Source organism: Rhipicephalus microplus, chromosome 6 (assembly GCF_043290135.1).
Source record: "Rhipicephalus microplus isolate Deutch F79 chromosome 6, USDA_Rmic, whole genome shotgun sequence".
In the NCBI taxonomy this organism is placed as follows: Eukaryota; Metazoa; Arthropoda; class Arachnida; order Ixodida; family Ixodidae; genus Rhipicephalus; species Rhipicephalus microplus.
The window spans coordinates 29,315,350-29,330,634 of record NC_134705.1 but is presented as its reverse complement, the minus strand read 5'-3'; the positions used below and the strand labels follow the sequence as shown (position 1 = coordinate 29,330,634).

The 15,285-nt window shown below is 46.5% G+C and overlaps 1 protein-coding gene across 2 annotated transcripts in view; it reads left to right on the top strand.

Moving 5' to 3' along the window:
* The window catches only part of LOC119167696 (saccharopine dehydrogenase-like oxidoreductase), a 266,706-nt gene that overhangs the window by 49,733 nt on the left and 201,688 nt on the right, over positions 1–15,285 (top strand). The gene's annotated exons all lie outside the window — the stretch shown is intronic.

Genomic DNA, 15,285 nt, shown 5'->3' with positions numbered 1-15,285 from the left:
GTTCATTTCAACATTATGTCACGGGGTCGTGACATTGACGAAGGGAGCAGACTTCGGCTCGATGATGAAACTGTTTATTTGGGCTGAACTTGTGGCCACGCAAAAGGAAAGTCTGATTACAGCAAGACACTCGCACTAATAGCGGCGAACAGAGCACCTGCTGTTGATCAACTGACAATCGGCAAAGCATGTCTGCATTTATACACTTGCTGTTGAATATTTTAACGTTATTCCTAGCAGCCATGTAGGTTCCAGAATAATCTGTAATGCTCGCGAAGTGGGCGTAATCTTAATAGCAAAATGATCTACTGGGGTCCCGAAGCCTCTTGAACTCTGCAGGCGCTGTTTGCACTGAGAATAACTGACAATGAAATGGGGTGATAACATAACTTGGAATGGTGGCATTGCACCCCTTTAAAAAGGAATCGTCTCGATGCTTTAACAAAAGCAAAGGCATGGAGAGTCTGCTTCATTGTCTCGCGATTCACGCGTGGTTTCTTTTTGTCCCGAGACCTTTGCAACTTCGTTTGCGGACTTAGCTCTTGGGCGCACGCAGCCCCTGGCCCTGCCAAAAATGGACTTTCCAGTGTTTGCCGGGCGCGCCACCGGGACATCGGTTATTGATTTTTTTGACGACCTTTCCGTTCACATGGCTGTACAAAGCATCTCAGAGCTCCATTTGCTGCAGAGGGTTCTGCCCATTGCTCTGACAAGTGCCGCAGAATGATGGCGATGTCTCCTAACCCTGATCGACTCATGGGACCAGTTTGTCGCAGCCTTCCGGGCGAGTTCCTGTCGGTATACTACGACTACCGTCGTAGTATATACGACTACGTTATATTCCTGTCGGTATACTACGACTACGTTCTGCGGCACTGCCATCCCCTCTTTCAGCCATACCTTTTTGGCTGTTCGTTTTCCTCCCTTAATGAACTTGCAGATTTCGCTTGGCCAATTGCAGAGACGCTCTTTTGGGAGCGGCACTATGTGCCTCCTCCACCTTGAGGTTGCCCTCGAGCCAGTCTGTGCCTGGAGGTAGCCGAGCGCAGGGACAGTACCGTCGCACTGTCTCCAGCCACGATCTTTCATGGCAGGCCCGGACAGAGATCTCAGCTCTCTTGGCCCTAATAGCGGAAATTCTCCACAGTGGCAGGGGTCCTGGACTTCCTGAGCTCCCCTGACCGACGATCCCCTGCCACCAAACTGGTCCACTCCCTCAGACCGGCAAACCCTCTGAACGCTGGAGGTCTCTCTCGTGCCGCTTGTAGGCCGCAGGCATCGAGAGGGTAATGGGAAGACATGAACCAGGCTGGCTCATGCTACCGATCTGGTCAGCTTGGACACTACCGGAATGAGTGTCCTCTCCCGTATTTGACCCGGCACGTTTCCAACCAGGGAAACTGCCGCGGCCCGCGGTGGCAAACAGCTCCCCTACATCTCCTACGGCCACAACTATCGAGAATGAGCAAATTGATCTTTTATCCATTTGCCGCGTCGAACGTGCTGGCTCTTGTCAAGTACCTTCCATCAGGATACATGCTTTGTGCACAGAAATACTCGCGCTCTTGGACACAAGTGACAGCATCTCTCTCATTGACGATGACATTTTTTCTTCTATGCCAGATATGGCCCCACCATGGTGGTCTAATGGCTAAGGTACTCGGCTACTGACCCGCAGGTCGCGGGTTCCCATCCCGGCTGCGGTGGCTGCATTTCTGATGGAGGCGGAAATGTTGTAGGCCCGCGTGCTCAGATTTGGGTGCACGTTAAAGAACCCCAGGTGGTCGAAATTTCCGGAGCCCTCCACTACGGCGTCTCTCATAATCATATGGTGGTTTTGGGACGTCAAACCCCACATATCAATCAATCAATCTATGCCAGATATGCAACGTAGATCTTGCTCAATGCATCATGCGCTAGAAAACTGCTAACGGAGTATTAATAACAGCGCTTGCTGCAGTGCGTCTCCATCTCTCCTTGCAAGCAAGACCTGCAGACAGCGTTTTATTTACTGCCTGGGATTGGCAGTTGCTACGGTACTCAGTCGGGACTTCATTGCACGTGAAAATATCATTTGGGACTTCGCTGGTGGTGGCTTCCGAATTACTTGCCCAGGGGAACGGCATCATTTTGTCCCAGCGTCATTTTCCCTTCATCACGTGCATATCTCGATCGCGTTTGTCGGCAAAACTAGGTTGCCTTCTAAGATATTCGAAGCAATTGAAAACGGTCCATTTCAGTATATTAAGAAACGACAGCTCGTGTGCTCACTTGAGCCGTTCGCAGCCATGTTCACGGAGCAACCTGGCCGCACTCCTGTTCTGTGCCATCGCATCGACACAGGGGACACGTGCCTTGGAGTTGCAACCCAAAGCCCCCGAGCGTCTACAGGCGGGCACTACTGGATGCCGCCACACAGATGATGATTGACACCGGTGTGGTGAGACCGTCACAGAGCCCTTAGGCGTCTCCTATGGTTTTAGCACCAAAAAAAGATGGCACCGCACGCCTTTGCATTGACTATCGCCGCCTAAACGATGCTGTTTATGACGCCTATCCTTTCCCCTCGATCGAGTAAATATTGTTAAGTCTTGGCAGTGCATGACTGTTTACCACACTCGACTGCTCTCACGGTTTTCTTCAAATCGAAATGGAACCCGAAGACATTTTTAAGACCACATTTACTTGCTATAATGGTCTCTGAGTTTGTCCGCATGCCATTTGGCTTAAAGAATTCTCCTAGTTCCTGTCAATGCCACATGGATATTGTTCTCGACGACAGGCGGTACAAGTTCGCAATGGCATATATGGACGATGTTGCCCCGCCGCGGTAGTCTAGCGGCTAAGGTACTTGGCTGCTGACTCGTAGGTCGCGGGATCAAATCCCGGCTGCGGCAGCTGCATTTCCGATGGAGGCGGAATGTTGTAGGCTCGTGTGCTCAGATTTGGGCGACGTTAAAGAACCCCAGGTGGTCGAAATTTCCGGAGCCCTCCACTGCGGCGTCTCTCATAATCATATGGTGGTTTTGGTATGTTAAACCCCACATATGAATCAATATATGGTCGATGTTGTCATTTTTTCACGAAATTTTGATGAACATTTATAATATCTCTCCATCGTTCTTCAAAGCAGGGCTTACAGTAAACCCTAAATGGTTCAGTTAGCGTGCTCCAAGGTTAACTTGCTTGGTTTTATTGTTGACGACTGTCACCTCCTCCCCAATGATTCGAAGCTCCGTGCCATTGCCTAATATCAGTGCCCTCGCGACGTTTAGAGTCTGCAGCGTTTTTTTTTGGCATGATTGTGTTTTATCGCGCTTTCATACCGCGCTGCGCGAAGCTCACCATTTTGCTGAATCAACTTGTTTGAAAACGTGTCAAGTAGGGGGAACCTCGGCAAAATGCTTTTAGAGCTCTCACTTGCACAATCGCGATACATCTTTGAAGCTCCCCGACCTAAACAAGCCTCTTGTGCTGCAAACAGGCTCCAGCGACAACGGTCTCGGCGCTGTATTGTTACAAGAATTCCATGGTCTCTTATGGCCAGTCGCGTTTGCAAGTCACACTTTAACTCCAGCTGAAAGGAACTATACTGTCAGGGAAAGGGAGTATTTGGCGATTGTGTTCGCACTCAAGAAATTTGACATGTATTTGGATGGTGCCTCTTTAACAGTAAAAACAGACCACATGGCACTCACTTGGTTACATTGTTTACAAAATCTAGCGGGCCGCCTAGCTTGTTGGATATTAATGCTACAGAAATATCATTTCACTGTTAAGCATTGTAGGGGTGCACAAAACAAAGTTGCTGATGCCCTCTCTCGCACGCCCATCGCCCGAGCCTTCCCCACTGGAGCACCCTTTCCTTGTTGCTGCTGTAGACATAGCTCCTCAATGGGGCACTCTGATCACCAGAAAGCGTTTCCTTGAAGAGCAGCGCAACGACATATGTCAGCGGATCCTCAACCATTTAGCTTACCTTAATGCGCAACCAAATGGCGAGTTCGAATCTTATGTCCTTGCTGACGACGGCCTCCTGCTACACTACATCTCACAAGCCGACGAGGATAATGGTAACTCTGCCTTCCATGTCTTCGTCCCAAGGTGGCTCAGGCAGAACTTCATCCAATACTTCCATGATTCAACTTTAGCAGGTCACAGTTCTGCCAGCAAAACTTACGATAAGTTATCTCGGACTGCTGCATGGCCATCTATGCGAAAAAACGTCATGCGTTATGTGCGAAGTTGCCCAGTCTGCCAAAGGGTGAAACCACGTGGTGGCCTCCCACCTGGCTTAATGCAGCCAGTACTTAGCCAAAGCCCTTGGCAGATCGTCGCAAGTAATGTAATGGACTCATTTCTCCGTACATCTAGGGGGCAACCGCTTCCTGTTAGTGATTACCGATCACTTTATGAAATGGGTCGGGCTTTACGCCTTGCATGTTTTAACTTCGCGAGCAATTTGGCGTTGTTCTCACGGTACAGTTTTCCACCATAATTGATCACGGACAATGCCTCGTATTTTACCAGTCGTTCATTTGTCAAAGCATGTTCTGCATAGGGCATCAGACTCAAAAATATCTCCCCATATCACCCACAAGCTAACATCACTGAACGCATTAATTAAAACTTGAAGGTGATCCTCAGGGTGAACGCCACGGACCATACGCAATGGGATGTCAATCTTCTGGATATGGCGTTTTTTATGTGCACCTTGGTTAATAGATCTACAGGTTATACACCTGCATTTTTTAACTTCAAGAGAGAGCTTTCATTTACATTAAATCACACCCTGGTACCATCCCAGCCGTCTTACCTCAACAACTGTGCTTTTACCCAAACTCGGAAAAAGCGTTTTTGCAATGCCGTCGTTGCTGCTTCCGAGCAGTTGGATAATGCAAGGCTTGAGCAAACGCGTCAGTACAACAGCCACCGCCGTCACGTTCAATACAAGCCCGGCGATTTAGTTTTGCACTGTGCACACTACCCGAGTAACTCGTATAAAGGTTTCTCCGCATCCTTAGCTCCTAAGTGGTAGGGTCAATTTCGCGTTTCAAAAAAGCTTGGCAGTTTATCATACTGATTGAAGCACACCACAACCGAAAAGCTCATGGAACCTATACATGCCTCTGAGCTTAAACCTTATTCTCCGTTAGAAATTTCAAGATCACAAGCTCACATTATCGTCAAAGCATTGCATGCCAACTACCGTATTTATATGGCCACAGCTCCGTCGGAAATAGCTTCAGTGCTTCTAGAGTGAGTGCACTTATCAGGCATTTCGGTGCTCGCTCAGGCTGTCGTAAATACATTCAGGGCCTGTCGACGTCGGAAATAGCTTCAGTGCTTCTAGAGTGAGTGCACTTATCAGGCATTTCGGTGCTCGCCCAGGCTGTCGTAAATACATTCAGGGCCTGTCGACGTCCATTTGCAAATATGCGCCATGTGATGAGCGCCACTGATACCAGCAAATTGCGGAATAAGTTGCGAATTTATCGCATGGAGTGTCTGGAAACGATGACGCCCAACATAAAGGATGTGGCGGAATGGAGGAATACGTGTCCGGACCTCCACGATGCGTGTGTACACTTATAAGATGCGCCACTGTACGAAAATCTCAGGCGACAGATAGCACTTGCTGCCACACAAGGCCGATCGTTCCTAGTTGTGTGCAGCACATCAGCTACACAGCTGAGGCTGTTCCTACCAAGGCGCTTTTGTACGCACGCGTTCGTCATAAAAAAGTGTTATTGATGCCCACTCTGGTGGCTAGCTGCTGATGCTGATGCCCACTCTGGTGGCTAGCGATGGCTAGCTGCTTTCGTTTGTGGAGGCACCGCTTCTGTGTGGCAAACGTGGCCGATTCGCACAGAAAAGTGTGCAGTACGCCGACAACTGCGTCACATGCAGTAACAAGCAGTTAGTAAAACATGCTTATCATAAAGTGGTCAAGTCTTGCTGGCGTGTTTGCCGCATTGCCGCTATCACGCCTCCGAGCATTTCTAGTGCTTATCCGTTAAGCATCACCTCAAGGCTCTTTTACATGCCACGATTAAAGCGAAAAAAATGTTCCATTCACTCTGTTCGCAACCGCCGCTAAGGAAGGTTTGGTTTCGCATGGACTGCACATGATCCGCGATTTTGACTCTGAGACTGGAGCTGCGAGTTCTCGCCACTGTTCTTTGTAATAGACACGAATGTAATGTAATGATCTGTGCATTATGATATTATTACGTTTCCATGAACGGTAACGGAGGACCCATTTGGGTCATTATTTGAGATTAGTTTCCTATCTAAATTCATTTTAAAATGCACAGCATCGGTCATTACCAAAACTAACACGACGACCCAATTTTGACGGGCCCCGACCAAAAATCGCTCCTGCCGCTGCGATAGGAACGAAAAATTCTACTATGTTGGTAGCTAGTAGCTGACCGCTGCGGCAAATGCGACCTGCCTGTTTTTTTTGCTGCGAGCGAGTTCACAGTCTCATAATTGCTACTTCTTGTGTCATGTGAAATGGCCTTGACCCCGTGATAATACCGGCCCCTTCATTTTTTTTTTATCTGCTACACCCCATAGCACTTAAGCATTGCAGCAAAGCCGACTTTCAGACATTACTGTGACACTGAACAATTTTTGAAAGCACTCGTCTAAGTCTAGGAGGTCATAGAGATATCAAAGGTGGGGACTTTAAGTAATGATGTTTCATACCTGGAATGTCGGCTGAAAGTTTAAAAAAATCACGCTGAAGAGTTTCAGCGTCGAAAAGTTTGGATGTTCTTATTCATGAACGCCGATAAGGCTTGTGATGCTGTCGGGAAATTGTCTGAATGTTAAAGTTTGTCAGCAAAATCTGGCTTCCAAAAAATCGGCAGTCAACTTATCTTCATTCACATTATAATGGAGTGCTATGGTTCTAAATTTTATCATTGGCATTGTCTATTAATTATGGTCAGGTTATCTATCAGTGATATGATTTTCTTTTCTTTTTACTTTATTATTTTTTAATGGCAAAGGCAGGAAAAGGTGAATAGAACGTCGCCATGAAAAAAATTCGTGAACGGGGATTGGGGTGTCGGGCCGACGTTTTGACAAGTAGACTTGTCTTTCTCAAGGCTAGAACAGAACAGTCTTGTTCTGAGGAAATCAAGACTGCTTATAAGAATGTCGGCTCATCACAATACCCGTTTATAGATTTGCTCGTGAACAAAATAGGTGTCTTAAAATTGACTCTAGCAATATTTTCTCCGAAAGCCAGTTTTGCTCTTAAAAACGTATTTTCGCTTCTCCAAAAGCTGCTCCAAAGCCGCCTAAACTAGTAGCATCACTGAGAGAGCTAATACAAGTTTTTTCACGATGACCTTCACGGTATGGTAACACAAAAGCCAAAACAATTTTGGCGTGTAATGAAGAATGTGCAGACGTGTTTAATGGACCCCTGACAGCGAACGCTTTGTTTGCAGGTTTTTTACTGTAATTTGTAGCTTTGCATCTGGTAATGCTGAAATTACATTGTAAATGCTCTAATGCATTGTGTAATTAAAGTTGCGGGTTTAATTCAGGCCGTCTTTGGGTCAGTTTGAAACGCCCGCCCAAATACCGTAAGAAACTAGTGTCCCACAGCGGAGCAGCGCCTGAGGCTGTTTTCAAATGGAAGACTCCTCCTGCAGTGAAGAGTGAAAGGTTGTGGGTGCTTTGAACATGTCCCTCCCAGAAAAAAGAAAAGCATTCCTGGTGTAATCAGCCAAAACCACCTTGAGAGCAGCCTGACAGCAGAGCGAGAGACGGGACGAACAATAGGCCCACCGCGGCGGTCTAGTGGCTAAGGTACTGGGCTGCTGACCGGCAGGTCACGGGATCGAACCACGGCTGTGGGGGCTGCATTTCCGATGGAGGCAGAAATGCTGTAGGCCCGTGTGCTCAGATTTGGGTGCATGATAAAGAACCTTAAGCGGTGAAAATTTCTGGAGTCCTCCGCTACGCCGTCTCTCATAATCATATGGTGGTTTTGGTACGTTAAATCCCACATATTAATCGGGGGACGAACAATAGTCTTCGCCGGGGGGCTAGTTGGAGTATAGTGTGCGCCCCACAATTGTTGACCTTGCAACGTCACAACGGGAGTCTTGGTCTATGTAAAACCACAGAAAGTGCCGATTGCACATGAATACTTGGTAGAGCATGCACCCTTACTTTAAAACTAAATTAAAATATCTTCTAGGCTACGCTCGCCACCAATAGTCAGATGTGTCCCCATTCGCAGGGCTAACAAACAACACAAGCATCTCGAGTTTCCAAATTTGGTGTCAGGGGTCTTCTAACACCACCTTCGCAAGTGTGTTTCCTAATGATCAGTCTCCAATCATACTAAGATCTAAGTATATTACCAGTGAACTGCTAATGCCTGAGATTGTTTTTTTTCCATTGATAGCATGATATCTCGCATAGATAATCTAAAGTTGACATTATCAGCTGGTTTTGATGAAATTAATTCCAAGTTTTTACCAAGTACCAAGAACATCTCTGCTGCTTTCTTGTGTCTTCTGCTTTTCCAGTCCCTTTCTACAGGTCTTTTAACCAATCACTGGAAAGTGGGAAAGGTCGTTCTCATAGATTAGTCTGGCAATAAGCAGTCACTGTTGAAATATTGTCCATTATCATTACAAGTACGCCATGTAAAATTATCAAACATGTTATTTATTCATAAATAATGACTTTACTTGACTTAAATGATTTTTTTTAAATCCTTCACAGCATGAATTTTGCAAAGGTCTATCCTGTGAAACTCAGCTAGCTAACTTCATGATTTACACTTAAACTTAAGACTGTAACCAACAAACTGGTGCCATCATTTCTAGAGTTCGCAAAAGCATTTGATAAAATGTCTAAGTGTCTCAAAAGTTTCTTCTTTTCAAAAATTCAAGGTTAAACATTAATCCTCGTGTTCTTAATTGGATGGCAGCCTTTCTGACAGAATGCTCTTAGTCAGTTTTTGTTAATCAGTGTGTTTCTAACCCTTATACAGTGTGTTTCTAACCCTTATACAGTTACAATCAGTGTGTTTCTAACCCTTATACAGTAACCTCCGGTGTTCCCCAAGGTTAGGTTTTAGCCCCTGAACTGTTCCTAATATACATAGACTTACCTTTAGACGTTTTGTGTCACATTCGCATTTTCGCTGATGATTGCATCATTTAATATGCTATTATTTATCCATCTGAACAACAAGCACTTCAACATGATCCTATCTCTATTCAAGCATGGAGTGACCAGGGGCTCGTGACACTCAATCCAAATAAATACAGATCATTGTCTTTATCACGATGTCAGAACCCTTTAACTTTTTATTACACAGTCGGTAACGTTGACTTAGAGTCGAGTACTATAAGTACCTGGGTGTAACATTGTCTTATGATCTAACGTGGAGTCTGCATGTCTCTAAAATATTAACGGGAGCTAGCAAATAACTCGGATTTCTAAATTGTCATTTACGTCGTGCTCCCAAACAGCTAGAACTGCTAGCCTACAAACCCATAATCAGACCAAAGCTCTAGTATGCCGCTGTCATTTGGAGCTCGCCTCAGGCTGATGTAACAAATTCTTTTGAGGCACTGCAGAACTGCGCCTTACCATTTATTCATTCATCCTACTCGAACCATAACGGTGTGTCATCATTGAAGGAAGAGTCATCTTTATCAGCTCTTGCACTTTGTCGTCGCATAGCCACTCTAGCTCTATTCCACAAGTTCTATTACAGCTCGCGTGACCATTAGGATTTTATCACCCCACCAGCCCGCATATCTCATCGCACTGGTCATGCCTTGCAAGTCACCTGTCTGCGCAGCCACACCAAAAAGTTTTTTGCCTCCTTCTTTCCCTGGTCATAGTCTGAATGAGACGACCTTTCCCACATCATTGCCACCATTACTTGCCTGACTTTATTCTTGCAAAGTGTTACACAATATCTGTCTCGCAAATAACATACGTGGTTACCATTTCGTATAATTTCTCTACATCCACCCCTTATGTAACACCCCCTAGAAGGGTTTTTAAGGTAATACAATGAAATGAAATGAAATGTGACTATATGCTATAACAGCGAAGCTGTTTGTGAAATGTTATAGATGACAGTGGTGTTGCAAAAAACGCCAGGCCTGCGCGGTAAGCGCAACACAGTCACAGCGAAAGCTTGAAGAGCGGCCTTTCAGAACCTTTTGAAAACACTCACTGGGTAACTACTGTAAGCACACTTTTTTGGTACCAACTAGAGCATTAATAATAAACTTTTGTGTAGTAGGCCAGCATTCGCTATGCTATTTTTCGTTATCCTTCTGAGAAGCCTGGTATCCGCTAAACAATTTCAAGGAATTTTGTGCCAATTGTCCATGCAGTGGCTGACGACGATGAGGAATTATGGCTGAAGTGGGTATGCGCCACGGTTAATAAGGGAACAAGAACAAGCTTTTGTGATGGTTTGGAGCATCGGATGGCCCACTCTTTACATTATTCACAGTGTGCCATAACTGGCTGTTCTTTTGCTGTTGTAAAACGCTTTATAAGTCGTATTAACGCGATTGCTTTCCCAGCATCAAGCTGGCCTTAGGCAAGTTTGACAACAAGTCACAAATACCAGTGTAGCTCAGTGGTAGAATACTGGGCTGGCACCCAGCAGACCCGGGTTCAAGCCCCACTGTGTCATTGGTGTTAGGTCATGCATGCCTAAGGCAAGTTTGACAACAAGTTATAAGCACTGGCGTAACTCAGTGGTAGAATATTGGGCGGGCACCTAGTAAACTCGGGCTCAAGCCCTGCTGTGTCATTGGTACATTTTTTTTTTTCTAATTTCGCGTGATGTGGTTACGGACAGTGGCGATGACTGACAACTGCACGTGACCCGAAAAGTGATCTCATTACAGCTTTCGGTGTAAAACTCGCTGCACCGTTATCGAGCAACCGCCAAGCACAGCACATGCTCCGAGATTCAGGCCACCGAACCATATAAACTGAAAAATATAAATAAATAAAATAAAGATCTGTTTCATTGATTGGGTAAGCGATTACTGCTATAGCAACAAGTTGTAATGTTGTAGTGGTAATGCTGCACGGGCTGCTTTCTTACTATTTTTGTTACTGCACCAATATGTGTGTATTTTGGCGATTTGCGAGACCTGGAGGCCTCCGTTTGCTAGCCGCTGGAAGAGGGGGGCAACTTCGGGATCATATCTAATTGAAGCTCTCCTCATGCATTGGGGCTCGAAAGTTTCGTTCTTGTTTGCCCTGCAGGGCAAAGGGGCACGCCTGGGCGTACGAGTACGGGTCGAGAGTGCAGTCCAACATAGCGGGTGCGTCTCATTGTTCTCTCACGGCCGATGCCACCTCTGATTAGGGAGGACACTGTGTGAGAAGTCACCACCAGCCCATGCACAACAAGGCTTGATGGAAATGGACAGCGGTAGCGGCGGGCGGTAGGCTCTCACTGCCAGTATGCCGCCCGAATACTCTTCGCATCAGAGGCCAGCACGTTGAAATTTCGATAACGGGCGCTCTGTTTAAGCGTGTTGTTAGATCATATTTATTGTCTTGCGTGCCTTCATAGTATGAGTGTGATCTTTAACATCATGTGGCTTATGACCTGTTACATTATTAAAAAAAAAAACACCTCAATTGTATTATTTCTGTACATATGTTGCCATTCATTGCAAATAGCGCTATGTCATGTTTCTTTTTCTTTATTTCCGTGCAGAGTTTCTGGTTTCTAGTGTATAATTTCTTAATGATAGTCGCAACCATGTTGTACAGTGCTTGCGTGGTAGGGTCATTGTCGGGTCATTAATTCTGCCTTTAGCCGTACCGTCCCTCGACATGTATTGTGTTGAAAATAAATAATTCAATTCAATTCAATTCTGAAAATAAGCGAGTGGGGCTGGTGAATAGTGGTGGTGGTCAAAATTTTTTGAGTCACTGGATGTATTCTGCGTGGTAAGGAGGTCTCAGTCCAGGGCCCCACTTGTAGCAGCTGTTCTGCGGGCCCAGTCGATCAGACTCTGCTGATTTTCCAGGTTCTCACCGACCAGCAGCTCTTCTCATTGCTCCGCTGTGGAACTCAGTTCGTGCTGAGGTTGTAATGGCCTGACATTCCCACGTGATATGGTACAGGGTAGCTTTAGCTTAGCACCACGTACTGTGAGAAGCGTATGCTGAGGGATGTATTTTACTCAGGGTGTGAAAATTTGGAAATGTGCCGGTTTAGTTTGCCTCCAGATGAGCGATTCCTCTTTATTTAGCGTTTGGTGTGGTAGGGTTTAAGCTTACCCAACTCCTATGTAATGGTTTAGGATGGCCAACCATTCGCAAGGGACAGGAGCGAGAACCTCTGAGGTGGAGTCGGAAAGGGTTCGGTTTGCATATTATCGACTCTCTCCACCTTCTCTGCATAGGATGCCGTGCAGACAGCTTGGAGGTAGGGCTCCTGCAACGGATGTACTTGATAAGAGATTAGTCTGGATGCTGTGGTCGGGACTCTAGCTCAAGATGCAGGCGGCGCTCGTAGTCAGGAGGAAGGAGTTTGTTTGGAAAAGTGCCCTAAACTTCTCCGTCAAACGAGCTTGGTGGCTGACAAGTCGCTATTACCGCGCTGCCTAGGCTGTCAGCGCAACAGGCATGCGATAAGAGATTAGTCCGAATGCTGTGCTCGGGACTCTAGCTCACGATGCAGGCGGCGCTTGTAGTCGGGAGGAAGGAATTGGTTTGGAAAAGCGCCCTAAACTTCTCCATCAACCGAGCTTGGTGGCTGACAAGTCGCTATTACTGCGCCACCTAGGCTGTCAGCGCAACAGGCATGCATGCCTAGCATTACGCTGTTGTTCAGCCACATGGCCTGTTGAAAGTGGCGCAGCTCCTGAGGAGGTGCTTCATGACACTCATGCCACCGGATTAACTGCTGTACTAAAGAAGAGGTGCCCTAAGGCTACTCAGTGCGCTTGGATGAGGAGACTCGGGGTCTCCCTTTAAAGCACAAGGCTGTGAGCTCACCACTTTTAATAGCAGGTTTAGGAGCTGCACAGCAGTTGCATGCAGCAGAGATTGCTCTGACACAGGCGTGACTGTGGCAGGGTCGTGCGTCTGTTGTCCTGCATGTCCGTCCTACCGAAAAGGGCCAAAAAATGGCATGAAGGAGTGTAGGGTGGTTGCGGCTCTGACTGGTGCATGAGGCCTCGTGATAGGCAAACGGATCGACCACAGAGCATGGTGGCTCACGACCGTCGAAAGTGCCACCTACCCAAGTCTCAGGCATGCAAGCTTCAGCAACTGTGGCGACGTCGACTAAGTGAGCTGGCTCGCGGGCAACTTGGTCAAACTTTTGCATCCCTGATGTTGGGTTAGTGGGGACGTGCACACTGATGCCTACTGTAAAGACTGGAATATAGATTGGATCGAAATATAGGTCAACCCCCCAACTTTGCATCTTTGAAGAAAGGATTTTTAAAATTTGCAAGGTGTTAGGGCGCACCCTTTTCTTGATAAATACGCAACATAACCAGGTGTACTGTAATGACATTTCTTTTTATTTGGACACTAATCTTATGTAGTTGAACGCCAGAAGGCCTCGAAAGTGCTGTCACTCAGACTCGTGCAAACTAGAGTCCAACGACGTCTGTTTCTCACTAGTAATTTCCCATAGTGCATCGTCCTCTGTTCCATCCAGTGCATTATTGATGCAGTATTTGCAGAAAAACTTGCACACCATCTCTTCCGGGAGAGATTGCCATACTGACGACACCCTGCCACAAACATTCGTGAGCGGTGTATGTTGTAGGCGGCTAGCGGTGGTCTTGGGATTGTTGCCCAGCATCCACTCATTGTAGAATTCGCGCACGCTATCTTTGAAGGGTTTATTTAGCACTACGTTCAGTGGCTGGAGGATTGATGTTAGTCCCCCAGTGGTCGTAAGTCTGTCTTACCATGGGACGGGAATCCCTTTACATTGGCTGTGAGGTGGCCTTGAAGTAGAGGACCAGCATGCTTGGTCACTGAAAAAGTGCACCGAGTTGTTGATTACACATAAGCCGGATCCCCTCAAGGATGAGGGACTCATTCATGAACTCTTCCTTGTTCACTCTTACAATAACATCCCGGGGAAAGCCTTCTTCAGTAGCCCTTTTCTCCTGAAAATGATATAAGGGGGCAGCTTCTTTTCATCGGTTGCGCACGCAAGCATCACTGTAAATCGGGAATGCTCGTTGCTCGTTGTCAAGAGCTTCACTTGCTTGGATCCTTTAGCAGTCACAGTCTGGTTCAAAATCATATCAAACCAGATGGGATTTTCGTCAGCGTTGCCCTTGTGTCCCATCATGTAACAATGCTGTCGACGAAGCCTTATGATGAAGCTCTGATACTCAACCAGCTTGTGATCAGAATCTGGGCAGTTTTTGGCACAGGAAAGTACGCCGTCTCAGAGCAAAGCCTTTCCGCTTCATAAATTGGCACACCCACGATGGCGAGCCCTTGAATTGTGCCCTCATGAGCCCAGAGTCGGCCGCTATCTCAAGAGCTTTCAGGCGGATGTACTTCGCTGTCACGAGAAGTGACCTTGCACGCAGCTCCCGGAGGAATTCAGCGAGCAGCAATTCCAGTTCTTGATGCGCTGCAGTTCGTCCATGAATCGAAGTTTTTTTATTTTTGCTTGCTGTAGAATGTCATGCGCTGCTTTTGGCTCCTCCAGTATAGGACGCTTCTCTCTGATGTATAGAATTCCCTTTGTGATGTCAGGTTGCCGTGCGCTTCGACATACTCGATAACTTTTTTTTTAAGCCTATCATAAACTGCATTGACTACCTCTAATTTCTCAAACAAATAGAAAAAAAAAACTACCAGACTGACAAGATAACCGAAGCAAAATGGCGTTGCAAAATGGCGTTGTAAAATGGCACTGCAGGCCTTTCCGAACGGCGCCGCTGCTGATGTTCATTATGACAATAGAGGCCTTTCACTTCAGCTGCCCACTGTTTCGAAACTTACAAGTTTTTTTGGCCAGTGACTGGTATATAAAACAAAGGTCAACTTTTTATCACTTTTTTTTGTAGATAAATTTGACCTAAATTCCCGTTTTTATTATGAATGGCCTCGGGAAATTGGCTTGGGTGCATTGGGGGGGGGGGGGGGGGCAGTTAACTGTGCTGCTGACAAGGAAAGGCCAGCAAGCTGAAACGATGCATAGGAATGGTCAGTAAGCATGTGAATCTCAATCGGCTGAGAAAACCTGCAACCGACTTGGCTGGGATT